At 40.1% G+C, this 21756-nt stretch overlaps 1 long non-coding RNA gene across 1 annotated transcript in view; it reads left to right on the forward strand.

The window, feature by feature from the left end:
• Positions 1-541: 541 nt before the first annotated feature.
• LOC111975286 (uncharacterized) overlaps positions 542-21756 on the forward strand; it is a 46458-nt gene continuing 25243 nt past the window's right edge. The window contains exons 1-5 of the long non-coding RNA XR_011481146.1: positions 542-741; positions 4068-4451; positions 4698-4858; positions 5185-7973; positions 12158-12226. This is a non-coding gene — a long non-coding RNA (uncharacterized lncRNA). The remainder of the gene's footprint in view (positions 742-4067; positions 4452-4697; positions 4859-5184; positions 7974-12157; positions 12227-21756) is intronic.

Genomic DNA, 21756 nt, shown 5'->3' on the forward strand with positions numbered 1-21756 from the left:
AAGAATCCTAAGACAACGTTCAACTTCCTTATCCACTAAACCAGTATATTTCCAACAGGAAGGACCCGAGAAGCCTGTGAAATCCTATGCAAGTAGTTTCTCTGATTACTCAATCATTTACTTTTGTCAATGTTCTACTAATCTACGTACACTGTTGTGGGATGGGCAGAATAAATGTAATCAGTAAGAAGGGACAGCAAATTATGTTTCAAGGGTCCTCAAGTTTAACTGTGATTATCTTCTCAGACAATGCAATGCTGCTTTATTTTTGTGTGTTTTACTTCTATTTTTAGGAAATCAAGTGGCTTTACATTTTTTTAAACAGTAGATATTAAATAATAGGTGACGGAACTAAATATGCATTAAGAAAGTTATCCTGTGAATGGGTGTTTGATGGATATGAATTGTTTTGTGGAAAAATGTATCCCACTTTAATGCCTCGACTGTAGGCTGCCATTCAACTCCCTCAGCTCTAAGGGTGGTTAGCTTCAGCAGACCATTTCATTATTGAGCAAACATACTTGTTCAAACAAACAGTGACTCGCCAGCTCCAGGCATTGAATATGCACTGAATAAAAGATGCAGACCTTCCTGGCCATTCACCAACATCCTGCTTTCAAGGATGTATTAATGTGGGCATGCTGTCAAGTTGACTATCACGTCTATACCTCTAGGGAAACATGGCGGGAGCAATGAGTGTCACTATATTTCTATCTTTTGTTTTGGTAGCCGTCACTCTAGGTAAGTCAATATTTAAAATTTTCTTCGTAAAACCTATTCCCTTTGAGAATAATTGACCTAAACTGTATGGAGAGCTCATTGTGCCTGCAAAATTATGCAAAACAGGGAGGTTATGGTCACACCATAAAACAACCATGACCAGGAAATATGTGTTTCACACAATACAGGACATTGTGGTTTCAAGTCAAGTGATATAGATTTATTTCTGTATATTGCACATACAAGCAGCAAAAAAGTATTATATAAAATATCTGGATTTAATCAATGGATTTTCTTACGCCATAGAACATTAGGTCACTAATGAAGAAAGTTGCAGCAAAAACTAAAGGGCCAGTGGTGTGTGTCCAAGCAAATATGAGTTTGGGATGAGTTGAATCGATGGTTGTCTGTTAAAGTCCTGCTCCAGAACTTTGGCAATCACTAAGTATTTTTTGCTTACTTACAAGCCCTTAACCAACAATGCAGTTAAGAAAAATAAGTGTTAAAGTATTTACTAAAATAAACTGAAGTAAAAAACAATACAAAAATTGAAAAATAAATAATTAAAGAGGAACAATAAAATAACAGTAGCGAGGCTATATACAGGGGGTACCGGGTACAGAGTCAAGGTTGCAGGGGCACAGGCTAGTCAAGATAATTGAGGAAATATGTACACGTAGGAAGAGGTAAAGTGACTATGCATAGACAATATACAGAGAGTAGCAGCAGCGTAAAAATGGGGGTGGGGGGGTCTCCTGAGGGGGAATAGGCATTGTTGRGCCCTCTTCACGACTGTCTTGGTGTGTTTTGACCATGATAGTTCGTTGGTGATGTGGACACCAAGGAACTTGAAGCTCTCAACCTGCTCCACTACTGCCCCGTCGATGAGAATGGGTGCATGCTCGGTCCTCCTTTTCCTGTAGTCCACAATCATCTCCTTTGTCTTGATCATGTTGAGAGAGAGGTTGTTATCCTGGCACCACAGGTCTCTGACGTCCTCCCTAAAATCTGTCTCATCATTGTCGGTAATCAGGCCTACCACTGTTGTGTCTTCTGCAAACTTAATGATGGTGTTGGAGTTGTGCTTGGCCATGCAGTCATGGGTGAACAGGAAGTACATGAGTGGACTGAGCATGCACCCCTGAGGGGCCCCGTGTTYAYGATCAGCGTGGCAGATGTGTTGTTACCTTCCCTTACCACCTGGGGGGCGGCCCGTCAGGAAGTCCAGGATCTAGTTGCAGAGGGAGGTGTTTAGTCTCAGGATCCTTAGCTTAGTGACGAGCTTTGAGGGCACTATGGTGTTGAACGCTGAGCTGTAGTCAATGAATAGCATTCTCACATAGGTGTTCCTTTGGTCCAGGTAGGAAAGGGCAGTGTGGAGGGCAATAGAGATTGCATTATCTGTCGATCTGTTGGGGCGGTATGCAAATTCGAGTGAGTCTAGGGTTTCTGGGATAATGGTGGTGATGTGATCCATGACCAGCCTACAGACGTGAGTGCTATGGGTCAATAGTAATTTAGGCAGGTTACCTTGGTGTTCTTGGGCACAGGTACTATGGTGGTCTGCTTGAAACATGTTGGTATTACAGACTCGGTCAGGGACAGGTTGAAAATGTCAGTGAAGACACTTGCAAGTTGGTCAGCGCATGCTCGGAGTACACGTCCTGGTAATATGTCTGGCCCTGCAGCCTTGTGAATGTCGACCTGTTTAAAGGTCTTACTCACATTGGCTACGGAAAGTGTGATCACACAGTCGTCTGGAACAGCTGATGCTCTCATGCATGCTTCAGTGTTGCTTGCCTTGAAGTGAGCATAGAAGTAATTTCGCTTGTCTGGTAGGCTTGTGTCACTGGGCAGCTCGCGGCTGTGCTTCCCTTTGTAGTCCGTAATAGTTTGCAAGCCYTGCCACATCCGACGAGCGTCGGAGCCGGTGTAGTACAATTCGATCTTAGTCTTGTATTGACGTTTTGCCTGTTTGATGGTTCGTCGGAGGACATAACGAAATTTCTTATAAGCGTCCGGGTTAGAGTCCTGCTCCTTGAAAGCGGCAGCTCTACCCTTTAGCTCCGTGCGGATGTTGCCTGTAATCCATGGCTTCTGGTTGGGGTAAGTACATAAGGTCACTGTGGGGACGATGTCACCGATGCACTTATTGAAGAAGCCAGTGACTGATGTGGTGTACTCCTCAATGCCATAGTAATTTAGTTTTCGCTTGTAAGCAGGAATCAGGAGGATAGAGTTATGGTCAGATTTGCCAAATGGAGGGCGAGGGAGAGCTTTGTCGCTTCTCTGTGAGTGGAATAAAGGTGGTCTAGAGTTTTTTTCCCCTCTGGTTGCACATGTAACATGCTGGTAGAAATGAGGTAAAACAGATTTAAGTTTCCCTGCATCAAAGTCCCCGGGCCACTAGGAGTGCCGCCTTTGGATGAGCATTTTCTTGTTTACTTATACAGCTTGTTGAGTGCAGTCTTATTGCCAGCATCGGTTTGTGGTGGTAAATAGACAGCTACGAAAAATATTGCTGAAAAATTCCTTGGTAAATAGTGTGGTCTACAGCTTATCATGAGATACTCTACCTCAGGCGAGCAAAACCTTGAGAGCTCCTTAATACTAGATTTCATGGAACACCTGTTATTTACAAATAGACACAGACCGCCACCCTTTGTCTTACTGGAGGCAGCTGTTCTATCTTGCCGATGCACCGTATACCTAGCCAGCTGTATGTTATACATGTTGTCGTTCAGCCATGACTCAGTGAAACATAAGATATTACAGTATTTAATGTCCCGTTGGTAGGATAGTCTTGATCGGACCTCATCCATTTTATTATCCAATGATTGCACTTGGCTAATAGGACTGATGGTAGAGTCGGATTACTCACTCGCCGTCGGATCCTTACAAGGCACCCCCGACCTACGTCCTCGATATCTCCGTCTCTTCTTCAATGCAAATGACGGGGATATTACTTTCATTATATGCAAATGTGAAGTGTTGTTCTTCATTAGAAAATCAGAAGGGAGCTAGACTTTTCCACATTACATTTCTTTTTGACACCCCAGATCGACCCAATTGTGCTACTCAAATGCTAATCTCAGCACCAAGTGCAGAACCAAATGTTGCTTGTGCGCTGGCCAGTAACAGTCTATCACGAGAGACTACCCGAATGCATACCAGGTTTTGTCTCAATGTGTTTAACAACAAAAAAATTCTCAAAACATTGAACTCCGATACAGATTTGTTATCAGGGATGACCCAGTTACAGAGCAAAACTAAATATGATAAATATATGTATGCATGCCTAGTTTGTAAATGTGAAAAGATCCAATAATAACACTCCTTTAATGCAGTGTCCACTGGAGCCCCAACCTCGTCTTCATCGAAGGCTATCACCAAGACTACCCCAACATTGTCTGTCACCACCACAGTGGTCCCTGCCTCAAAAGCCAGTAGAACAAGTCCCATAGTCAGTGAAACACCCGATTCAGCTCCTACTGGTAACACTGGAGTCCCATTGGAATRATCACCGACAACTGAGCCTTCCCAATCCTCTCAGACACTGACTCCATCACAACCATCCAATGGCAGCACCACCTCTACAGGTTTTACAGCTGACACTTCTACAAATCAGACACTAACTGGAACAACTTCTCATGACTCCACATCCTCAAACTTCTCGTCAACTTTGTCACCAAACTCCGATTTTACCACAGGGAACATGAGCTCAAGCACAGGTGTGTGTTTCAGATTCAAATAATTTATTATTGAATTCATCAAATGAATCCCTGCAGACAGTGAGTCTTGGCGGTAAAGCTGTTACCACTGGGCACCTAGTTTCTATTATAATTCAGTTTTCAAGAGAACAGCATTTTTCATGTTTTGTAAATGCCACAGAATTAATCAATTCAGTTGACGACTTTTAAGACAACTGATTCATGTATTTGCGTAACTATACTTTTTCACTGTTATTTATTCTTTAGCTTTACAAAGTGATGGGAGCCATGACTTATCAAGGAGTCCGGGTCTTGTAGCAGTCCTATGCATATTTTGCATCTGTCTGGGTCTTCTACTGGCTGTTGGGATTACAAAGTTCATTACTTCCAGAGGTTCAAAGTTTGAGAGGCTCGAAGATGTGCCAATGGTGAGTAGATTTTTCTGTGAGGATAGCATACGACAGATATTGCATGCAAAAGAGCTTTCTGTTGAATGTACAGGACATTCAGATATGGAAGTGATATAGAAGAAATGCTGTGTAACGCACAGGAAACCAAACCAAAACGGATTTTAACACATGAGAATTAGGAGAATTTATCAGATAAATTAAATTGACTATTAATTCTATGCAAAGATGGTTTCCTTTTCTATATGTTGTGCTCCTAGTCATTTTTCTCTCTCATACAATGTGTTCAAAAGGTAGAAATCTTTGAATCCAAATGAATTCTAACTCCTTTTTATTCCTATTTTCAGGGCAAGATGAATGAAGAGTCTCCGTTTGCCCGTTATCCAACAAAACAATTCTGAAAGATAACACATCATAAGACAAAGCCATTGACCCAGAACTGATAGATTGTAAATCAGTCTTTCGTTTGGGTTCAGATGGTGTCGTTTATAACATGTCATCCACCATCATGTTTTTCCTGTTTTTCTTTGTTTTGTCTGGCTGCTGGAAAGTGACATATGTTTGAAAGAAATCAGTATAGCCATAGGGCTAAAAGCAACCCTGTGATGTAGTACGGAATATCTACTCTGAGGTTGGTCAGCAGCATACTAAAGTCAATCATTGGCCCAAGGTGAAGTACTATTCATTCACAGATGGATGGATGTGTCAAGAACCATAATGTAGAAGATACACAGACAATGGCTGTGTTTACACAGGCAGCCCAATTCTGATCTTTTGTCCAATTATTGCAAAAAGATCTGATCTGATTGGTCAAAAGCCCAATTATTGGCAAATGTACAGAATTGGGTTATCTGGAATTCTACGTCGGGCAGAAATGTGTGTTTGGATAAGGAAAGTTTCCTCTCACAACCTCTACAAGCCAGCATGTTAAATAAAACAACATTTAAATATACTCAAACTAGGGGTCACGGCCAGATTAGAAAATGAGGTCCTGAGAGAAACTCAATTWAAAAAAAAAWTGGGCTTGATACATAGAACCATGGTTATGTCAGTAACCTCCGGTAGCCACTAGATGCGTTTCTAATAAACAGAGCGGTTTCTGTTTTCTTCCTACAAATGTGGCTCTTTTGAACCGTTTAAGTTACAAAATATTATCACCCATCACTGAAAGATAAGACTCTTACCTATATGTCTTCTCTTTCCCTCTACAATGGCCACAAGCAGGACTCATTAGAACATAGTTYACAAGACCATGCACTAAATCAGACTGGGGGAAAAAGAGCATCAATGAGTGAAGAACATATTGCCCGATGATCTTCTGAACTTCCCAATACCTTTTTAAAGCATTTCAGTCACTTCAAACCATACTTCCTTCAGATTTGAATAATGTCAAAAGTACTGTCCAACTGATTTGTAATAGACTGTCATAGCTCCAATTAAAAAAGTAAACATTGGCTGTTGATTACATCACTTAAAAAAAATATATATATATTTACAAAATGGGGTTTGGGAACCCATACTCTACCTGTTGTTACCGCTGTTGGTTCTTTTGACCTTAGGAATGCGAGACAATATATCCACATGAAAGTATAATCCAATAAATTTACCAAAGCACTGGTAGTGCGTTCCGATTTCTATCACCTGAAGCATGCACCGAATTATGTAAACGCGTGCATGAGCTTGGCAAGTATCATGCATGTATTTGCATCTTGTGGCATGCTTCAAGTGATTATAGAATACGTAACGCTACACCAGCGCWTTGAAACGTTTATTTAATTATACTTTACTGTGGATGTCTCACAGTCCTACCTGCAAAAAGACCACCCGCATGGACAACCGGTAAAGTATTTTAAAATATAATTATATTCACCAATCTAGTTTGTAGAGGTCGTGAGAGTAAACTTTCCTAATTCAAACGCGCATTCAATACAATTCAACGTCCTGGCAAACGCTTCAAACACACCGACTGTGACCCTACGTTTTGGGGCACCAGAAGTAGTTCATTTCTAACGGAACGCTGCGTTTGCCTTGCAGCATTGCGTTGCAGAGGCAGTTGCAGTGCGTTCTGTGTGGCTCATATCTTGGATTTATCGAACGTACGCGTAACTGTATGAGAAGACTGCTTGACAGAAATGGTAGTAGAAGGTGAATGTTGAACTGTTGTTGACCACATAGCCAGATGACACTGGGTACTAATTGGCGAAAGAACACTATCGGCGTGATCAAGGCGAAAGGGCTGCCTGGGGTGTGTGTAAACATGCCGATTCTGTTGCAAAACCTTTCGCAACAGAAACCGTTTACTCCAAACAAAACACGCAAACGATAGTTTCTATTGGAAAATTCGGGTATTCGTTTCCTTCCCTTTGCACTGTTTGGTTTTAAATGGTCAACGGTTTCTACAATAAATACGCCCCTGTGTGAATGCAGCCAGTGTCCGGTATCGCTAGAAATAAAGCTGCTCCAAATTCTCTGCTTCTTGAAAATACTCAGTAACCAATAGGCCTAATGTTTGTATGGTTTGAATTAAATAAATCATTGAATTATGTTTTCTGTTCTCCAGATGTTATATATATATATTCCATAAAGACATGCTTTTTAATTCAGCTTGTAAATAACTTATTCTATTACCATTCATTATGATTAGGGGTAGGGTTATATAATTGTTATTCTAAGACACATTTTTTTTAAGTGACCCACAAACAGCTAGTCAATAGCACAACTTTTTGACTTGTTTGTTTACCTGTGTACCTAAAGTAATGCTATGACAACAACCGGGAAAATTGACAATAATAGGTCACTTTCTCAATAAACTCCAGGCTTGTTGTCATTGACAAGACTGTGAAGTTGGAGCGAAAAAACTATTTAGCTGCTCACTGTTCAGCTACCAGTCTCCCATAACACTGCGTGTCCTGCTTAGTTGCAAACGAACATTGTTTACAGCCACAAACATTTCCTGGCATGTGACTGAACGCCATTCGCAACGAAAGCAGCACGGACAGTTTCAAGTCTAAAAAGGAATAAAAAAAATGTACGGTGATAAAGACAACGAACTTCAATGAAGAAACAGAACTACATTTTCCTTCATAACCTGCAGTTGTGGTGTCATTCTTATCTGAAATACTAAAGTCGTCCAAAGGTAAGAAAGTGAAACTTTTCAAATAACGTTACATGTTGACGGCAGGAGACTATTAAAAAGGAACACTACATTTCGAAAACAGGCAGTGAAATGTGTGATTACATTTGTCAAGGAATTAAATAAAGTATGTTTTGATTGTAATTGGCTATAGCCTACAATGCAGGGGGGATAACTTAATAATGGCTCTCTTAAACTCTTAATTCAAAATGTGTCTTCCACTAACTGGAAATCTTAAAGTTTAGCCTACGTGCCTTACTCAATTCTGGCAGGTGTGTCACTTGTGTCTTGTCTTTATCCAGTTGTTTATACAGGGTTGGGAAGGTTACTTTCTGAACGCAATCCATTTGTTACTAGTTACCTGTCCAAAATTGTAATCCGTTGTGGAAAAAGTCCCCAAATGTCATACTTTAGTAAAAGTAAAGATACCTTAATAGAAAATGACTCAAGTAAAAGTGAAATTCACCCAGTAAAATACTACTTGAGTAAATGTCTAAAAGTATTTGGTTTTAAATATACTTAAGTATCAAAAGAAAATGTAATTGCTAAAAAATACTGAAGTATAAAAAGTAAAAGTATGATCATTTCATATTCCTTAAATTAAGCAAACCCGATGGCACAATTGTCTTGTTTTGATTTATTTATGGATGGCTTGGGGCACACTCCAACACTCAGACATAATTTACAAATTAGGCATTTGTGTTTATTGAGTCAGGCAGATCAGAGGCATTAGGGATGACCAGGGATGTTACCTTGATAAGTGTGTGAATTTCACAATTTCTGTCCTGCTAAGCATTCAAATTGTAACAAGTACTTTTGGGTGGCAGAGAAAATGTTTGGAGTAAAAAGTACATTATTTTCTTCAGGGATGTAGTGGAGTAAAAGTGAAAGTTGTCAACAATATAAATAGTAAAGTACAGATACCCCAAAAACTACTTAAGTAGTACTTTAAAGTATGTTTACTTAAGTACTTTACGCCACTGGTAATCAGTGAAGTAAATGTTGGATTACCCAAACTCAGTAACGTAATCGGATTACTTTCAGTAACTTGTGGATTAATTTATTCTTAAGGCATTAGAAGAAGACAAAGGATCCATCAAACACATTTGGTGTGTCATCATAGTGGTCCCTGACTTGTGGTCAGACATGCTCAGGTGGAACATACTTAAACTTGTGCCTTTTTTCAGTGTCTAATTGAATATCATTGAGAGAACTGAAAGGTGTCATAATGTGTTTTTCTTTCTGAATTTAAACATAATCATCTAGTTTGTCAAAAGTATCTGTAATCTGATTACAATATTTTTGCTGGTAATTTTCTTGTAATCAGAATACTCCCCAAACTTGTTTATCAATATTCTCTTGGTATTTTAATAGGGTTGTAATATAGACCTATCTATTGGTCCAATAATTGTATTTTTATTTCTAGGTAATCTTGTTCTATTATTTATGTAGGTGTGTAGGCCTAGCTATAAATGAATTAGGCATCAGTGTAACTGATCATATATTAATTGTAGCTAGTGAAATTAACACATTTCGAAACTAGTTGTTCAGGAAACTTCTGAAGAGTTTTTCTGAATGTCCTTTCGTATCTGTTCCTTCATTGTAACTTGGGCCACATTATTGTTCAGGCTATTCCAATTTACAGATTTTGCTAAGAAGTTCAGAGACTTTAGATTGTGCAAGCATGATTATTATATTTGGCAAAGAAGACTGTTTACATTGTGTACTGATACTGAACATTCAGACGTTTTTATGAACAGCACTTAATGGCTGTTTGGAAGTCCTACATTACCATATGAATTTGGAATGAATTTCCCAGAAAATATTTATACAATCTTGCCCTCCTCTCTTTATCTTCCCCTCTTCCTGTTCAACTAATTTATCTCTCTGTCCCTCTCTCACACACTCTCTTGCACTCACTCACGCTATCAAACTTACTGCTGATTGAGTATAAATAGAAGGTCCTCAGCCCCTGCTGGAGTTTGCATGCAGTGCCAAGAAGCGAAGCTAACAATTGTAAATCTGTATCCCATTCAGACGTTCATAGTAGCTCTTCTGCACAGTCAGTCATGGGTAAGCAGTGTGGGACAGCATGGTCTGTGCTATGACAAAAATGTGTCCCTTCGCATCCTGTACAAACATTTCACATGGGGTCACATACATACGTAGTTAACAACAATTTACTGTTTCACAGACATAATCCCTGTGTCTGGTCCGTATACTGTCTGTATGTTATTGTAGTACCTTTTGAATGGGGAAACCTTTAACAGCTTAGATGGCAGCTTATTATTTGGATCTTTGAGCACTATGTTGACAAGCGCTTTACAAATAAAGTAGATTATTTTTACAGTAGTAGCCTATACGCAGTACTTAATGATATGAGGGGCAGTAACTAGAATGCACAGTGTATGGTAGTCTTCTGATAAAGATTACTTTTTGTGTCCTGTAGATGGGGTACTACTGCTTTTCAACAGATTTTTCCAATTGTCATGGAACAAAATATGCAATCTGAGCTTGACTGACGCTTAGAAAATATTTACAAAACTGATGCCCAAATATGCAGTGTTTGTAGTTTGGCAGCCTGTGTGGCAAGCTGTATAATGAAGATAAACATTTATTTGGTTTCACCATCATTGGATACGTCAGATTCAGTTTGCATATACTACTTGGAAATTGATGTCAATCACAACAGCAGGCTTTAATTAGATACAGATATGTAATGTGGGAAAATAAACCACAATATAAATGCATGGTATGACAAAACTGTATTTTACGTAACTTGGGTTACTTACGGTGGGATAGTACAGAGGGCACTGTTTAGGTCCAAGATGCTTCTAAACAGCTTCTACCCGCAAGCCATAGGACTCCTGAACATCTAATCAAATGGCTACCCAGACCCCCCCCTCTTTCACACCGCTGCTACTCTGTTGTTATCATCACTTTAATAACCCTACCTACATGTACATATTACCTAAATCACCTCAACAAACCGGTGCCCCCGCACATTGACTCTGTACTGGTACCCCCCCTTGTGTAAAGTCTCGCTATTGTTATTTTACTGCTGCTCTTTAATTACTTGTTACTTTTATTTCTTATTCATTTATTACTTTTTTTTAACTGCATTGTTGGTTAGGTGCTCGTAAGTAAGTATTTCACTAAGGTCTACACCTGTTCTATTCAGCGCATGTGACCAATAAGATTTGATTTGATCATGGTCATTTCAGTGCCAATCTTAGGGTGTTGTGCTTATCTTCTCTTATCACTGTATCTTTCTCAGCCCAAACTTTGATACACATGTGTCTTTTTCTTAAGGCTAATTCTATTTGACTTTAAACCTTATTAATAAATGGAATTGGCTTGGCTAAGTTAACTTAATTTAACAAACATTTGAATCTATCTTTAGGAGTCATACAGTATCCAAAGAGTGTGAATGCTTGTCCTGCTTATAATTCAAGACATTGGGCATGTTTTTCTGTTCTTATCACCTTCCAAAGGTTTTATAATTTACATGCTAAAGTTAGCCCTCTTAGGATTCAACAAGCATTACTGCTATGAAACCGTAGTGTGCCTCACTATGCAGAGAACTTCAAAAGAGGTCCTGTGTGTATTTTTATGACAGTTGTTAAAAGAGCACACGGTTAATAACAGAGAGAATTCAGTATTATGCACTTTATTTTATAGACAGATAGGCCTAGATGTTTTGGGATTTGTTTTGATGTTTGGGATTCACAGTATGATGTATTAACTCACATTCCSAAGGAGCAATCAAATCAATGCGTATCATGAATCATAGGCAATATTATCATTCACTGCTATGGAAACACATTGAAAAACAAATCATGCATTTAAAGAGAATTTGCTCTGCACTTAACTATATTATGAGCCTCACTGAAGTGACACAGATGTATGTAATAACTGTCCGTTCTGGTTCATTAACCACTTTTTCTTGGAGAAAAAGGCCCCCAGTGAGAAATAGGCCCACTACTCACGAGTGTACTTATTCCCTAGAATCCATTGTGAACAGAGTAGCTCATCATGAGCTATGTTGAGGTTCTTGTGGAATAATGATTTATTCGGCACTGGTAAAATATGTATTTTCTTCAGCTGTGTAAGTAAGATCTGAAAAAATGAGGGTAGAAAAGTGATGACAAGGTAACTCAACCCAACTCTCTGTTTGCCTCCCTCAGCTGCGGTCTTGCCACACCMGGTGAAGGCGTCCCAGAGCTTCTGTGTCAATGTCTCGGCTGTTGGCTGAGGTAATTAAGATTCAAAGCTGTGTTCCCTCACACCACACCCCAACCACTTCCTTACCTTATCGCCCCAAGAGTATGGCTGTGACGGTCATAGAATTTTGGAGGATGCTTATTGGTCAGCCAAATGACCAACTCACCAAAATAACCCAGCTAACCCATGTGGGGCCTATATGATTAATGGAGGGCTGTTTCACGGGCCCCATGAGGGAAACCCAACAGGGAACCACACGGTTTTGTCCTCAGTATCCACATTTGCCCCACGTGGTTGCCATGTTGGGCTTCATAAGTTGCCCTAGTGGTTTACCCAAATGGGTTACAGTGCATTCAGAAATGATTCAGACCCTTTGACTTTTACATTTTTTTGTAATGTTATAGCCTTATTCTAAAATGGATTAAATAGTTTTTTCCCCTCATCAATCTATACACAATACCCAATAATGATAAAGCAAAAAAAGGAAATATCACATTTACATAAGTATTTAGACCCTTTACTCAGTACTTTGTTGAAGCACACTAGGCAGCGATTACAGCCTTGATTCTTCTTGGGTATGACTAGTGTTGCAAAGGGTCTGAAACTTTCCGGTAAATTTACGGAATTGTTCCGGAAATTTTCCATGGGAAGTTAAGCCTGGGAATTTTGCTTAAATTCATTTAAAAAAGTAAGCTAATAACAGTGAACCTTTTTTTGTGGGATACACATAAGGCAATTCTAGGTCTTGTGGCATATTTTGGTTAAACTATCCCCAATTCAATTGCATGCAAAGTGCATTCTTCCATCACATGTACAGCTGAGTCTCAAGATCTTGCACACTAATGAGATGCTATTGAGCCCACACTACTACACTGTCTGAGCCAAGGACTACATGCTTTCTGGTAAGTTTTGATTACAATACTGGTTGATTATATTGTATATGACATACATGATTTTTTTGTTATTTAGTAAATAGTAGCCTACAGCAAAGCATGTTTAAATAATTTGTAACTTGTTAGTTTTTGCTACCATGTGGGTTTTAGCTTGCTTCAGCCTGCTGAGAAGTGTAAATGTACTTGTTTCCATTTAATTTAAAAACATTTATCTTTCAAAGGAGTTGTTTAATCTTACTGCTTATCTATTTATCTGTACATTGAATTGTATTTATTTATTTTTACTAATTCTTGTTCTAATCTTTACAGGAAAATGCTACGGGCACTATCTGATGTGTGGAGACGTTTCACTGCAGCTAATGTAAAAGGAAAAGCTTTGTACATTTGCAAATACTGTGCCAAATCATATGTGAAGATTTCAACAAATATGCAGAATCATCTGGTCAAGTGCATAAAGTTCCCTCAGCGCTCACAACAAGCAACCTCTGACAAAAGTCCCTCTACTTCTATTTGAGGTGAAAATGATGAATCAGACACCTTATCGATAGCAACAGCTCATGGCTCCTGGAATCAGAAGTTTTTTTGACTCCATGGGGGAACGTAGTCAGAGAAATGCTGATGAATGTCTTGCTCGAGCTGTGTATGGCAACTGCTTCATCTCTGATGCTTATAGGCAATGTGTATTGGAAGAGATATTGAATGTTCTTCGCCCAGCATACACCACTCCAACCAGACATGCTTTATCTACTCATTTGCTATTCAGAGTTCAACAGAGTTCAAGTGAAGGTCAAGCAATCATGAGAAAGCAGACTGTATTGCAATCATCTCTGATGGGTGGTTGAATGTTCGTGGGCAAAGGAATAATTAACTACATAATCTCCACCCCTCAACCAGTATTCTACAAGATCACAGACACAAGGGACAACAGACACACCGGCCTCTACATTGCAGATGAGCTGAAGGCAGTCGCCAATGACCTTGGACCTCAGAAGTATTTGCACTGGTGACAGACAATACTGAGAACATGAAGACTGCTTGGTCTAAAGTGGAGGAGTCCCACCCAGGTCCACCGTTGGCTGTGCTGGCTCATGCATTGAATCTGCTCCTCAAGGACATCATGGCACTGAAAACAATGGATACACTCTACAAGAGAGCCAAGGAAATGGTTTAGGTATGTGAAGGGTCATCAAGTTAAAGCAGCAATCTACCTCACCAAGCAAAGTGAGAAGAATCAGAACACCACATTGAAGCTGCCAGCAACACACATTGGGTGTGTTGTCATGTTTGACAGTCTCCTGGAGGGAAGGAGTCTCTCCAAGAAATGGCCATATCACAGTCTGCTGATATGGACAACCCCATCAAGAGGATCCTCCTAGATTATGTATTTGGAGAGCATGGTAAGCAGCCTAAAACTCCTGATACATATAGCAGTAGCCATGCACAGATTTAGGGAGACAATGCCATCCCGTCTGATGTTCAGACTCTGCTTGCAGATGTAAGATGAAGAAATCCATACTGCCCTGCCCACTTCACTGTATGCTCCAAGCAGGGGAAACTGCAGTTCTGAAATACATCAAAAAGCGTGAAGACTTCTGCCTGAAGCCCATACATGCCACAGGGTACATGTTGGACCCCAAATATGCTGGCAAGAGCATCCTGTCTGGTGCAGAGATCAACAAGGCCTTTGGTGTCATCACTACCGTGTCTCACTACCTTGACCTGGATGAGCGCAATGTTCTTGGCAGTCTGGTGAAGTACACTTCCAAGCAAGGGCTTTGAGATGGAAAAACAATATGGCAGTCGTGCCAACATATCTCATCAGCCACCTGGTGGAAGGGACTTTGTGGATCTGAGGCTCTCACCTGACGTGACGCTTGGCATTCAGGGCAAAGAGTTCGATCTTGGTTTCATCAGACCAGAGAATCTTGTTTCTCATGGTCAGAGTCCCAAAGGTGCTTTTTGGCAAACTCCAAGCGCGCTGGCTGTCATGTGCCTTTTACTGAGGGGTGGCTTCTGTCTGGCCACTGTACTCCACCTGATTGGTGGAGTGCTGCAGAGATGGTGGTCCTTGTTGAAGGTTCTCCCATCTCCTCAGAGGAACTCTGGAGCTCTGTCAGAATGACCATCCGGTTATTGGTCACTTCCCTGACCAAGGCCCTTTCCCCCGATTGCTTAGTTTGTCAATGCTGCGGTAATTTTTTTGGTACCCTTCCCGACCTCATGACTTGGTTTTTGTTTTGTCATGCACTGTCAACTGTGGGACCTTTTCTATAGACCTGTGTGTGCCTTTCCAAATCATGTCCAACCAATTGAATTTACCYCAGGTGGACTCCATCCAAGTTGTAGAAACATCTCGAGGATGATCAATGGAAACGGGATGCAGCTAAGCTCAATTTCAAGTCTCATAGCAAATGGTCTGAATACTTACAGAAGTTTACATACACCTTCGCCAAATACATCTAAACTCAGTTTTTCACAATTCCTGACATTTAATTTTAGTAAAAATTCCCTGTTTTAGGTCAGTTAGGATCACCACTTTATTTTAAGAGTGTGAAATCGTCAGAATAATAGTAGAGAATGATTTATTTCAGCTTTTATTTTCTTTCATCACATTCCCAGTCGGGTCAGAAGTTCACATACACTACATTAGTATTTGGTAGCATTGCCTTTAAATTGTTTAACTTGGGTCAAATGTTTCGGGTAGCCTCCACAAGCTTCCCACAATAATTTGGGTGAATTTTGGCCCATTCATCCTGACAAAGCTGGTGTAACTGAGTCAGGTTTGTAGGCCTCCTTGCTCGCACACACTTTTTCAGTTCTTTCCACAAATGTTCTACGGGATTGAGGTCAGGGTTTTGTGATGGCCACTCCAATACCTTGACTTTGTTGTCCTTAAGCCATTTTGCCACATCTATGGAAGTATGCTTGGGATCATTGTCCATTTGGAAGACCCATTTGCAACCAAGCTTTAACTTCCTGACTGATGTCTTGAGATGTTGCTTCAATATATCCACATCATTTTCTCCACATAATTTTCCTGCCTCATGATGCCATCTATTTTGTGAGGTGCACCAGTCCCTCCTGCCGCAAAGCACCCCCACAAACATGATGCTGCCACCCCCGTGCTTCACGGTTGGGATGGTTTTTTCGGGTTGCAAGCCTGCACCTTTTTCCTCCAAACATACGTCATTGTGGCCACATGTGGCCCTAAGAGTTTGCAAAGTTTGTAGAATCTTATTCAAATTGATTCACCGCTCTAATGGCTTGCAAAAGGTGCTTCCAACAAGTATTAACTCTGGGATGTGTATCACAACCGGACTTGATTGGGAGTCCCATAGGGCGGCGCACAATTGGCACTGCGTCGTCCGGGTTGGCCGGTATATGCCGTCATTGTAAATAAGAATTGGTTCTTAATTGACTTTCCTAGTTAAATAAAGGTAAAAAAATTTTTAAAACATATACAATTGTTTTTGTCATAATTGCTGAAGTGCAGTAAATGTGGTTGGGAAACTGATGGACAGCAGTATTCAAACTTTATCTCCGATTTTTCAAGCAAATTTAAGTCAGGGCTTAGACAGGACCACTCACGAACACTCAACACCTCTTGGAAAGCCTTTCTGGTGTGTCTGGCATTAAAATGTGTGTAATTGTAATCCAGATGAAAAAGGAAACTATCCCAGGGTTAGGTATTCAGAGGACTGAGGCCGGTTTCAAAATAAATATGAAAGGAGCAAAGCCCAGCTAAAAAGTTAGAGGAAACCGGCGTAAATCTCCTGATTTTTTTAAAAATTTATTTTAATGTAATTTTAAATCAGCAGATGTGAAGACTCTGCCTTCAGAAAGTATTCATACCCCTTGACTTATTCCAAATTTTGTTGTGTTACAGCCTGAATTCAAAATAGATTAAATTGTTTTTTTCTCTCAACCATATACACATAATACCCCATAATGATAAAGGGAACCGTTTATTGAAAATGGAATGCAGAAATATCAAATTTACATAAGTATTCTCACCCCTGAGTCAATACATGTTAGAATCACCTTTGGCAGTGATTACAGCTCTGTCTTTCTGGGTAAGTCTATAAGAGCTTTGTACACCTGGATTGTACAAAATGTGCACATTATTTTCCATGTTCTAAAGCTCTGTCAAGTTGGATGTTAATCCTTGCTAGACAGCCATTTTCAAGTCTTGCCATAGATTTCCAAGACAATTTAAGTCAAAACATTAACTAGGCAACTCCAGTGTAAATTTGCCGTTGTGTTTTAGGTTACTGTGGTTTTGCCTGTGCTTAGCTCTATTCTTTCTTTTAATCCTAAAAACACTCCCTAGTCCTTGCCAATGACAAGCATACAGTACCCATAGCATGATGCAGCCACCACCATGCTTGAAAATATGAAGAGTGGTACTCAGTGATGTGTTTTGTTAGATTTGCCCCAAACATAACACTTTGTATTCAGGACATAAAGTTAATTTCTTAGCCACATTTATTTCCGTTTTTAATTTAGTGACTTATTTCAAACAGGATGCATATTTTGGAATATGTTTTATTCTGTACAGGCTTCCTTCTTTTCACTCTTGTCATTTAGGTTAGTACCATGGAGTAAATACGATGTTGTTGATCCATTCTCAGTTCTCCTATCACAGCCATTAAACTCTAACTGTTTTAAAGTCACCATTGGCCTCATGGTGAAATCCCTGAGTGGTTTCCTTCCTCTCCGGCAACTGAGTTAGGAAGGACGTCTATCTTTGTAGTGACTGGGTGTACTGATACACCATCCAAAGTGTAATTAATCACTTCACCATGCTGAAAGGGATATTCTTTGTCTGCTTTTTTAAATGTTTACCCATCTATCAATTGGTGATCTTCTTTGAGAGGCATTGAAAAACCTCCCTGGTCTTTTGTGGTTGAATCTGTGTTTGAAATTCACTGGTCAACTGAGGGACCTTACAGATAACTGAATGTGTTGGGTACAGAGATGAGGTAGTCATTCAAAATAATGTTAAACACTATTGCACACAGAGTGAGTCCATGCAACTTATTGGGCTCTATTTTAACAAACCTATGTATTGCCTTGTAATCAACTCCAAATCTAATGTTAGTCCGTTATAGTTTGTTAAATGGCTTCCAGAAACGAAATAATAAAATGTAGACCTATCTTTGCTAAATACATTAACTTGAACCCATTTGCAGTCCATATTTTTCTAAGTAATTGCATGGCTTCAGTAGCATTCACACTGATATACGGTAGGGGCTAGGCCTACTGTAAATTACATTATGGCTCAGCATGGACATGCCAGACATTGTCAATAAACAAAATTAAATTAAACATTTGATAAGGCCTAAAAAGAGTGAATGAATAATTCTAATCAAATTCTAAACTAAACAAAACAACAACTTGTTTTAAATAGGCTATGTCACACTTACAGGCACCATCATTTCTCCCTGTGGGCATATAATATTAAAACAATGCAGACTATTGAGGGTTTTATGCGCATCCAAACTTGTCAAAGTAGCTGGACAAAGATCCAATATAAAGAGAAAGGGAGAATGTCCACTCACCGTTATACTCTTCCCAAATTGGCCTGTGTTTTAAGAACATAATCGGAACCATCTCCAGAAGTTGCATTGCAAGCGCGCCAAGGACGTTGTCACCGTAATACCAGAAAGGTGAATCATTCTAATAAATTGGGTTGGAATAACATTTTAAACAACAACAAATAAATAGTCAGAAAATTGCCAGGATAAAAAAGACAGTCATTGCTGTTGAACCAGTCTTCGTTATAGTAGGCCTAAGGGAGGGCTTGGGTTTTGAATGTATGAAATGGAAAACAAGCAGTTGTTACAGAACTAAATATGAGGTTCACTGGTATTCACCGAGGTTCTCATCTCTTGTTTCATGATGGGCATGGACATGTAGCCTACATCATGGAGGGGGTACGCACAACCAAAACAGGACCTGTATGGCTAAATTAATGTGGGCCTGCCTGCAATGCATAGATTAAAAAGGGAATGTCGGCTCACTGTTTTACTCCTCTTAAACTTGATATTTTAATAAAGCTTTGGTGATTTCAGATGTACAGTGGGGAGAACAAGTATTTGATACACTGCCGATTTTGCAGGTTTTCCTACTTACAAAGCATATAGAGGTCTGTAATTTTTAGCATAGGTACACTTCAACTGTGAGAGACGGAATCTAAAATCATCACATTGTATGATTTTTAAGTAATTAATTTGCATTCTATTGCATGACATAATTATTTGATCACCTACCAACCAGTAAGAATTCCGGCTCTCACCGACCTGTTCGTTTTTCTTTAAGAAGCCCTCCTGTTCTCCACTCATTACCTGTATTATTAACTGCACCTGTTTGAACTCGTTACCAGTATAAAAGACACCTGTCCACACACTCAATCAAACAGACTCCAACCTCTCCACAATGGCCAAGACCAAAGCGCTGTGTAAGGACATCAGGGATAAAATTGTAGACCTGCACAAGGCTGGGATGGGTTACAGGACAATAGGCAAGCAGCTTGGTGAGAAGGCAACAACTGTTGGCGCAATTATTAGAAAATGGAAGAAGTTCAATCACCCTCGGTCTGGGGCTCCATGCAAGATCTCACCACGTGGGGCATCAATGATCATGAGGAAAGTGAGGGATCAGCCCAGAACTACACGGCAGGACCTGGTCAATGACCTGAAGAGAGCTGGGACCACAGTCTCAAAGAAAACCATTAGTAACACACTACGCTGTCATGGATTAAAATCCTGCAGCGCACGCAAGGTCCCCCTGCTCAAGCCAGCGCATGTCCAGGCCCGTCCGAAGTTTGCCAATGACCATCTGGATGATCCAGAGGAGGAATGGGAGAAATCATGTGGTTCTGATGAGACAAAATAGAGCTTTTTTGGTCTTAACTCCACTCGCCGTGTTTGGAGGAAGAAGAAGGATGAGTAAAACCCCAAGAACACCATCCCAACGTGAAGCATGGCGGTGGAAACATCATTCTTTTGGGATGCTTTTCTGCAAAGGGGACAGGACGACTGCACCGTATTGAGGGGGATATGTATCGCAAGATCTTGGCCAACAACCTCCTTCCTCAGTAAGAGCATTGAAGATGGGTCGTGCCTGGGTCTTCCAGCAGACATCGACCCGAAACCACACAGCCAGGGCAACTAGGAGTGGCTCCGTAAGAAGTATCTCAAGGTCCTGGAGTGGCCTAGCCAGTCTCCAGACCTGAACCCAATAGAAAATCTTTGGAGGGAGCTAAAGTCCGTATTGCCCAGCGACAGCCCCGAAACCTGAAGGATCTGGAGAAGGTCTGTATGGAGGAGTGGGCCAAAATCCCTGCTGCAGTGTGTGCAAACCTGGTCAAAAACTACAGGAAACGTATGACATCTGTAATTGCAAACAAAGGTTTCTGTACCAAATATTAAGTTCTGCTTTTCTGATGTATTCAAATACTTATGTCATGCAATAAAATGCAAATTAAATACTTAATCATACAATGTGATTTTCTGGATTTTTGTTTTAGATTCCGTCTCTCACAGTTGAAGTGTACCTATGATAAAAATTACAGACCATGCTTTGTAAGTAGGAAAACCTGCAAAATCGGCAGTGTATCAAATACTTGTTCTCCCACTGTATTTGCAAGCGGTCTCAGTAGCCAAACCCTTTATCGGCTTCGCAATTTCATTGTGCAGACAAAAAATTACGAAGTATACAGGCACCAAAAGCACATTATGCTACTCTTGTTCAATGTGCATATGGGCAGCGTGCGTCATGGCTGGATAGGCTGCCTTTCCGCTGTCAGAAGTCATGCCATAACCAACTGCGTTACTGGTTGGTCTTAAATATCACTATCCAGCKCACTATCACCACTGCCTGAAATGATCACTTTGGATCAGGTTTTTAGGACCTTTAGCACCTCAAATATTTCCACCCTGCCTATCTGGGCGCAAGCGAGCTGATATAAGACAGGTATATTGCTGGAAAATGCCAGTGTGACAGTTTTTGCATGACGAAATTGCAAGTGCTGCCGATACGCCAGCCGAAATTAGAGCCTATTATGTGACTTGTTAAGAACATTTTTACTTAGGCTTGCCATAACAAAGGGGTTGAATACTTATTGACTCAATAAATACATCTCAATAAATCTGTAAAAATGTCTAAAAACATAATTCCACTTTCACAATATGGGGTATTGTGTGTTTCCCAGTGACACAAACTCTAAATGTAATCAATTTTAAATTCAGGCTGTAACACAACAAAATGTGGAATAAGTCATGGGTTGTGAATTCTTTCTGAAGGCAGTGTATGTATATTTTTTAAACAGTTATGACCAGTGCTTAATTTGACCTCTGTTTTTGTTCCGGAACCCATTTGTCAGGATATGGCACATCTCGTGGCATGAAAAATATTTTGCAATGTAGAAATCCTAATAAAAGCAATCCCAGTTCATCCAAGTTGACTCCTCTGTAATTCTCTTGGCTGCCTCCCTAAAAAACATAATGTGAAAATAGTGCCTGATATTCTAAGAATTGATTCGTGTTGGTCCTCATGGTTTGCGCAACATTYTAGCCTATATAAACCAATGCATGGCCATTGCAGTGGTGAGAGAGAGAAGCAAGCCTGTATCTCTCACAGAACTAGAATGACATTCTCTTTCTTTC

Source organism: Salvelinus sp. IW2-2015, linkage group LG16, assembly GCF_002910315.2.
Source record: "Salvelinus sp. IW2-2015 linkage group LG16, ASM291031v2, whole genome shotgun sequence".
Lineage (NCBI taxonomy): Eukaryota > Metazoa > Chordata > Actinopteri > Salmoniformes > Salmonidae > Salvelinus > Salvelinus sp. IW2-2015.